The sequence below is a fragment of the Sarcophilus harrisii genome, chromosome 4 (assembly GCF_902635505.1).
Source record: "Sarcophilus harrisii chromosome 4, mSarHar1.11, whole genome shotgun sequence".
NCBI lineage: Eukaryota > Metazoa > Chordata > Mammalia > Dasyuromorphia > Dasyuridae > Sarcophilus > Sarcophilus harrisii.
In genome coordinates this window covers 20577386-20586059 of record NC_045429.1, presented here as the reverse complement: position 1 = coordinate 20586059, position 8674 = coordinate 20577386, and the positions used below count along the sequence as shown (strand labels likewise).

The 8674-nt window shown below is 43.4% G+C and overlaps 1 long non-coding RNA gene across 1 annotated transcript; it reads right to left on the bottom strand.

Moving 5' to 3' along the window:
* Nucleotides 1-2984: 2984 nt before the first annotated feature.
* On the bottom strand, nucleotides 2985-7790 carry LOC116423535. The gene is made up of 3 exons (XR_004234145.1): nucleotides 7493-7790; nucleotides 6071-6214; nucleotides 2985-3142 (listed from the first exon to the last, which is right to left on the bottom strand). It is a non-coding gene; the product is annotated as an uncharacterized LOC116423535 (long non-coding RNA).
* Nucleotides 7791-8674: the final 884 nt, after the last annotated feature.

The window sequence follows — 8674 nt, the reverse complement described above, 5'->3', positions numbered from 1 at the left end:
CTTTCTATTTGTCTGTCTAGCTATCTATCCCTTTAGCTATCCAGCTATTCAGTTCAAAGGTTCTTAACCTTTCTCGCATCTGAGACTCTTTTTGCAGTATGGCACAGCCTGTTTCCTGTTTTGAAAAACATGTTTTTAAATGCATAAAATGAAATTTCGTATAATACGTATTCATAAAAACCAATTGTATTGAAATGGAGCTATAAAATATATTAATTCATTTAATCTCAATTGGAAAGGAGCATTAGTTAAGCTTGGGATTTGTAGGGGCCGGCTCATGCTGGGCCCTCCCCTCCGTCTCCCCATCCAGCTTGTTGTCTCCACCAGTGGCCACCAGTGTGCTGACAGCTCCTCTTATCTCCTCCCTGTTTGCCCCATCTAAGAGTGTGTTTTTTGACCACCTCAAGACCTCATATCTCTAGTAGTGACTCTTTCCTCTGGGGCCAGGAGCCGACAAAGATGGAGTGGAATCCAGACCCGAAGAACTGATGATCATTTTACAGATCAGGAAACGTAACTCCAAGAATGTTGAGCAACTTGTCCAGAAACACAGAGATTGCCAAAGTAGGAGGTGAGGTTTGCCCCCCAGGTCCCTAACTCCAAATCTGGTGCTCTCCATTACATGGTCCTGATCCAGGCTACAGCTCCTTAGCCTGGACTGAACAAGCTCACCGGCTCTCTCCTCCTCACCTTGTGCATCAGGAAGGCTCTTTGGAAGAGTCCATCCTGTCTGTGCATGAAAGGGAATAAAAGAGCTCCCACACCAGGTAGAACTCAGCCCAGAGACAATGGTGAAGAGTGATGGTGAAGCCCCCATCTGTGGTCATGTGAAGATGAGTCAGACTAGTGATGAATAAATCAAGGAAGAGAAAGAGAACTTCAGGTAAAGATCAGGGCCAGCAGAAAGGCTCCTTTGTGCCTAGAAAACATGCCATCAGGCCAACTATAGGGTAGGAAGCGGGGATAAGACACACAAGAGGAGCTCCCAGGGACATCTCCTGTAGAAGTGATTCTGAAAGCCGGCTCCCTACTAAACATGGAGCCCCCAGAGCCACTCGCACCCAGACACCAGCTGCTCCCACTTGCTTCACACAAATGGGACTGGCTGCCAGCTTCGGAGCATAGACCCTGTGATCTCTCAGCTCTGGAATTTGTGCAGAAAAAGACATTGGAAAAAGGGATGGCAGAGCTGGGAGGAGGCTTGGAACAGGAGGTATCAGGGATGGAAGGGAGCTTAGAACAGGGAATGTCAGGGCTGGGAGAGACTGAGAGCAGGGGGTATCAGAACATAGCATATTCACAAGAAAAAGAAAGAAGAGGAGGGAGGAGGGGGAGGGAGAGAGAGAGAGAGGAGAGACTGAGAGAAAAAAAATTAAGAGAGAGAGAAGAGAGAAAGAGGGAGAAAGAGAGAGACAGAGAGCGAGAGAGGTGGGAAGAGAAAAAGGAAGAGAATCAGACAGAGACAGAGAGAGACAGAAGGACAGAGACAGAGACAATGAGATAGAGAGAGAGATTGTGAATGCCAGGCAGGCTTCAGTTGCCTAGCAACCTTCCTGTCCAGTCCATCCATCAGCCAAGCAGTATTCACTGAGTGGCCACAGAGGGCTCAGAGCTGGTCCATGGATAGTCAGTTGGCCAGTTGGACAAAAGCTCACATGGCAACGTGGCCCCGGGAAAGCCTCCAAGTCCCAAACCAAACAACTGCTCTCCTTGTGAGGAGCAAATGAGGCCATGGAAACTGCCCTCCATCCCAATTCGTGTCTCCTAAGTGACTTGCCCAGCAATGAGGGACACCGTGGCCATGAAGATGCGGACACGCATAAAGGCCAAGGGCTCTAAATGGAATCTCAGCCCCTCTCCTCATCGTTTCTCAGGCAGTCAGAGAAGCTGGGAGAGGGACTGCACAGATCCTGGGCTGCTCCAGAAGGGAAGGCTGTGGCTAGGGGTGTAAACTGGTGCCTTTGAGTTGGATTCTAATAAAGAAAGCACATATTTCCCTGAAGTATTATCCCAGTGGAATTACAGACCTGAATCTCCAAGGCAATTTAACAAGAAATTATTTAACCCTTCCAAAAGATTTCTGATTTTATCAACGTGGCTGCTCCTCCTGCCAGTTGGTGTCGTCTCTCCCTAATCCACAGATCTCAAGAGACAAAACACCATCCGTTGCCCAGTGGGCAGCTACCTGAGGAACCTTTCTGACAAGGTTCCAGCTGACCCTCTAATGATAGGCAGCACATCACTGATCTGGCAGGGCCCCCTCCTTGATCCCACACCAATCCCTTCCCATTGCCCCATTGCATCCCCCCCCCCCGTCTGTCTGTCTGTCTCTCTCTCTCTGGTTTAATCTGACAAAATGACATTTAATAAGGATAAATGTAAATGTTTACATTTAGGTTCAAATATTCAATTTCATAAACACAAGATAGGGGAGACAAGGCTAGATGCGATTAATTTGAAAAAGATCTGGGGGTTTTAGTGGGAAGTGAGCTCAATAAAAGCCAAGAGGATAGTATGACTTCCCACACACCTCCAGTTCCCTCTCATCAAAAACAAAAGTTAATGCGATCATGGACCGCACAGAGAGAGATAGAAGTTAGAGAGTCTCAGTACTCAGCTGTGGTCAGACCGCCACCGGAGTTTTCCTGCCCAGATCTAGCCTGATATAGATTAGCTGTACTTATTGCAAGTGACACTCTGAAAGTATATATAAGTTGTAGAAAAATGCAAATCCATATTGGAGAATCTTGTTCTGAATAGAACACCTCATTTTCTCATTATTTATCTCTGGTCAAGTCAACAAAACAGTAAATGTTTATTCTAAGCATTTCTCTGACATCATCCTTTATGCTATTCATCCCATGGAAATCTCTTTTAGAAATACAGTGTTCCCCAAAATATCTTAATGCAATTTAAATTTTAATAGCTTTAATTTGCATTTAATTTGCACTTACCATTATTCTCTGGGTGACACTCACCTTTGATTCTTTGATTTTATTGACTCATGACCACATAACAGAAGTCTATTATTGTTAAAAAGATGGACCACGGTTTCCAGGATCACAATGGTTTGAAAGGTAATCAGAATCACAAAACTGGAGAGTTGGCAGGGACCACAGTGGCCATATAGTCCGATCCAGATCTGAAAGAATACCCATTATAACACAACCAATAAGTAGTCATCTACCCCTTGCTTGAGGGTCTCCAGTGAAGGGGAACCCACCTTCTCTGCAAACAGCCCATTTCACCATGGAAGGGCTCTCATTAGTATAAAACAAAAACATTTTGTGTTTTATTTTGTTCTTTCCAACATCCATCCTGAATCTGCCTCCCCATGACTTTTCCCCATTGCTCCTTATTTTACCTCGTTCCTCTCAGGATCAAGTAGAACAAACCTATCTCTCTTTTACATAGCACAGTGACTGGTGCTAAATGTTTGTCCATATTGATTGATTAACAGGCTTTTGAGCGCTTGAAGACAGATCTCGTGTACTCCCAAATCTTTTATTTCTCCTCATCCTGAGTTTCCGCAGTTCATTTGACATCAAGTTGAGACTTCCCATCATCCTGGTTGGACTCTCTGGAAACGCTCCATTTACCGATGTTCTTCCTAGAAATGTTGCCCTCAGAATTCAGCCCCATGGCCCAGATGTGGCCTCCCAGAACAAGTTCAGTGGGCCGATGGTCCCTTATTCCTGGAAGCTCATCCTCTCAACGCAGTCCAAAATTGCATCTGGGTTTTTCTTTTGGCTGCAGCATCCCACAACTGACTCATTCCAAACATGTCTACCATCAAAACCCCCAGATAGATTTCAGAACATCTGCTCTCTAGACAGCCCTCCCTTCATCTTGTACTTAAGAGATTAATTTTTGAATTAAAACATAAGATATTAATAACAATTACATTTTTCTCTTATTAGACTCAATCCAGCGTCTTAATCTACGCAGGTCTTTTGGGATCCTGATTATTGCCCCCAGTGTCACAAGTCAGCCCTCCTGGATCTGTGTCATCTGCTAATGGGATAAGCTTGCCATCTAGATTTTAATCTAAATCATTGGGAAAAAAATTAAATAGCACAGGGCTAAGCAGAAATCCCCCGGGCAGCCCGTGGGAGGCCTTCTGCCAGACTGACATTAAACCAACTAATAAATGCTCTCTAAATTCAGTCACTTAGCCGGTGGTTAAAATGCCAGGCTTGGAGTCAGCAAGACTCATCTTCCTGAATTCAGTCTGGCTCAGACACTTACTCTCTGGGTGCAAATCCTGTTTGCCTCTGAGGAGGCTGCATGAGGGAGAGTCACAGGGTCATGGATTTAGGCAGAGAGTCTGATCTTGTTTGTGACGGGGTGTGCCCGGTCTGTTCTGGGAAGCTCCTCTTAGAATCAAGGCTTTAAAGCATGAAATAAAATGCATGTGATTACAGAGGAAGCTAAGAATATTGGACTACAGTTATGTATGTATATATAATGGAGAGAGACAGACAGACAGACAGACAGAGAGTGAGCTTGAATAACTTGTCCAAGATCACATGGATACCAAGTAGCTAAGGGAGCCCTTGAACTCAGATCATCCTGCCTCTGGAGCAACTCTTCTGTGGCTGCTAAAAGAGAATCCCACCTATGGATCAAGGCCTTTCCAATAGATTCAACCAAAGCTGGTCATCAGAAACAAGCCTTAGAAATAGAAGCGATCCCTGAGGTGATCCAGTCCTAAATAGAGTCAGGATCTGAACCCAATACCTCTGACTTCCAGCACATTCTCCCAAGGCTACTCACAAGACAACAAGTGCAGAGTCAATTAGCTACCGATGAATCTCCAAGAACCAGGAAGATATATCAATTGCTCCGACATCTCAGGAGGGTTTTGGGGAAGCTTAATACCAAGCTCAGTAGATAAATTTCTGATTCTTTGTGAGTCAGAAAACAGGATTTGAGAGGCAGCATCCCATAGGTCAGGATGGTCACAAAGCTAAGGCTGTACAACTCAGGTCCCAATGAATGGCTAGCGAGCTTTCTTTCTGATTCTCCATCTCCTCCCATTTAGTTTCCTGACATTCCCAACCCTGATAACTTTTTCCCCAGGAAAATTCTTCATTAAGTAAATGAACTCCCTGTGCATATAAAAAAAGGCATTGGGTATGTGACTTTAAGTAAGTCTATTGAATGCTCAGAGGAGCCCCGGGTAATATTCTAAGACTGTAAATCTCCATCCTCATTGGTTGAGGTAGTTGGACACTAGGGTTCCTTCTACTAATGACCTCAAGATCTGATACAAAAATAAAACCATTTAACTATAAGCTCTGCAAGTTGAGCAAAGAGATTATCTTTCTGACCTCCATCTCCCACATGGGCATGTGGCTATTTGGGGGAGCCATGAGCCTAAAGGTAATTCTTTATTTCCCCGCCTTGAATCCCACCTGTTGTATTTCCCCCAGTGTTGGTTGCCACATTTGAGTAGCAGAATTCCATTTTACCAATTACTATCAATTAGCTTTTCAAAAGGACATTTATTTCCAAGGTTTGGTACAAAAAAATTAAGGGACACACATTTTCTTCCATGAACTCTAAGACATATTCCCGACACCTCCCTTTGGTCCCTGGGGAGAGTGTGTTCATGCTTGTCATACTTTCTACAAAGCAGCGGTCCCAATTCACATTCAAAAATGGCCTCAGTGCCAAATTTTTCCTGAGGCAATTGGAGTTAAGTGACTTGCTCAAGGTCACACATCTAGGAAGTGTTAAGTATCTGAGGCCGGATTTGAACTCAGGTCCTCCTGACTTCAGGGCTGCACTCCCTAGCTGCCCTCCTACAATTAAATCAAAAGAACAAATGTCCAAGCAAAGAAACAAATCAGACACCCATATTCATACATTGGACTTGGGAAGAAAGGACCAAAAATGTCTCTCAGCAGAACACTGTCTCTCACCCACAAAGGAGCCAGATCAATGGCCGACAAAACCAGAAGAGAGACAAATGAGAGAAAGAGAAGGTAAAGCTCTGGTCTGTGGGCTTCTTTTGGAGAAGCTCTCAGTTCTGGCTATATAACCAGTTGGAAAAGATGCTACTGACCTGGACATCAGCAGGAGAGCCACTTGCTTCCCAATAGTTGTGCCTTCCAAGCTGATGACGTCTGTCTAAGGTATTTCTGTGCATGTCATCGGGACGCCCCCGGGCTCTCCAGGCTCCTCATGGGGTTCTGGGCTGGTACACGTCCTGATTAAACCAGAATTATGAATCAATGTATTGTCCCACAGGCCCTAGCATTTTATCATAGATCTATAGGACATCGGGGTTGGAAGGGACTTTGAATATTAGAAAACTATGTATGTCCTGGTTGTCTCCCTTATTGGAAGAAGGGATTGTTTCATTCTTTGTATTGTATCTCTGGTCCTTAATATCAGGCACCTTCAGGCCCAATAAATGCCTTTTGGTTTATTTATTCATTAATAAAACAGAGGATGCCAGACTGGGAGACTCTGGGAAAGGAAATATTAGCAAGTAGCCTCCAGTTAGGGCTAGAAGGGAGTCCAAAGACGATGTGGTCCAGTGCTGATGAGGAAGCTGGTGGTCAGAGAGGGGAAGAGGTCTGACGGTTACACGGGGTCACACACGGAGCCTACAGCTCGGGGCCTGATGGAGCCAACTGCTTTTCTGATTCTCCATTTTTCCCCCATTTAGCTTCCTGACTTTCCCAACCCTGATAACAGCTTTTTTCCCCAGGAAAAATTTTCATTAAGTAAATGAATTCCATGTGTATATTACAAAGACATTTTGGTCCTTATTCCTTCTATTTATAGCAAGAGATGAACCAGCCCTGCCTCAGTCCTTCTCAGCTAACACCCTTCTGTACTACAGGGGCCAGCCCAGTTGTGGTCTTGGCTGGGAGCCCATGGGATATGGGAGCCCGAGCTTCTGAGGATGGGCTGCATGGGAGTCAGGGGCTAAGGGGTGCTGTGGAGGTAACAGCAGAGGCATCCGGATTCCCAAAGAAATGGCAGGAAACATGGGGCTAAGCCTGGAGTGGGGGAACACCCTTGCCTGCAGTTGGGGGGCTAAACAGAGACCGACTCCGGCTTTGTATCACTGAGGGGTGGTATAACATGGCACACTGGAGGAGTGGAACTTGCTGTGCTGGGCAGACCCAGAGAGGCTCAAACCTTAGATTATTGAGTTGATTTTGCATATCACATTTTAGAAAGAGCTTGGGAATTACCAGGAGAAGTGGATAGAGAGATAGACCAGATATCAAGAAGATCTGAGTTCAAATCCTACCTGGGATGTTTACCAGCTGTCTGACCCTGGACAAATCACTGAATTTCTCCTGGCTCCAGGTTTTTCATCTTTAAAATGGTGTTAATAACAGCAGCTATTTCACCTAATTTCTATAATGATCAACTTGGAAGACTTAAAGCACTATATATGTGATAACTTACTATGACTGTTATCATTATATCATTAGTGGTAGATTCGGTTCTTTCTTTATCATCCTACCATAAGGATCACTTGTGGGAACACCCCAGAGAAGAGAAAGCATAATAGGAGTCCAAGTAACTGAGACAGCGCCATGTTGAAAAGGGATCGATCTCATTCTGTTTGACTTCGAACGGCAACATCAAAAGTCGAGGCTAGAGACTGACCAAAAGGCAGATTTAAGGTTAATGTAAAGAACTGGTTCCTAATGATTAGTTAGCTTTTAGGTTGGCAGCAAGATAGCCCACTGAATGGAGTGACCTGAATTGAATTCAGGAAGATCTGAATTCAAGTCTAATCTCAGGTACTTGTCACCTGTGTGACAATGCAATCTGTCCCAATTTACTTTTTTTTTTTTTCCAAATCAAGAGTTATATTTTTCAATTCTTAACACTTTTTATATAATGATTTTACAATAGTAACATTTTAAAAAAATGTTTATTTTTGACATTCTAAATTGATTGTATTCAAGACCAATATAGAGAAATCTTGAACAAAGTATACTTTAAGGACTAAAACATATTTTTGCAACTTTTAAACACATTGCCTTGATATCAAATATTGGGTGGCAACTTGAAAATTAGGCTCAACAGCAATAATCTATATCTAATATTGTCCAAGGCTAGTTTTATCTTAAGAGGTATATTTGAAATCTTTCTTTTTTTTTATTGTCAAAATCTTTTTTTTTTATTATTATTATAGTAACTTTTTATTGACAGAATCCATGCCTGGGTAATTTTTTTTACAACATTATCCCTTGCACTCACTTCTGTTCCGATTTTTCCCTCCCATCCTCCACCCCCTCCCCTAGATGGCAAGCAGTCCTATATATGTTGAATATGTCCTAGTATATCCTCGATACAATGTATGTGTGCAGATCCAAACAGTTTTCTTGTTGCACAGGGAGAATTGGATTCAGAAGGTAGAAATAACGCGGGAAGAAAAACAAAAATGCAAACAATTTACATTCATTTCCCAGTGTTTTTTTTTTCCTTTGGATGTAGCTGCTTCTGTCCATCATTGATCAATTGAAACTGAATTAGGTCTCTTTGTCAAAGAAATCCGCTTCCATCAGATTACATCTTCATACAGTATCGTTGTTGACATATATAATTATCTCTTGGTTCTGCTCATTTCACTTAGCATCAGTTCATGTAAGTCTCTCCAAGCCTCTCTGTATTCATCTTGCTGGTCATTTCTTAC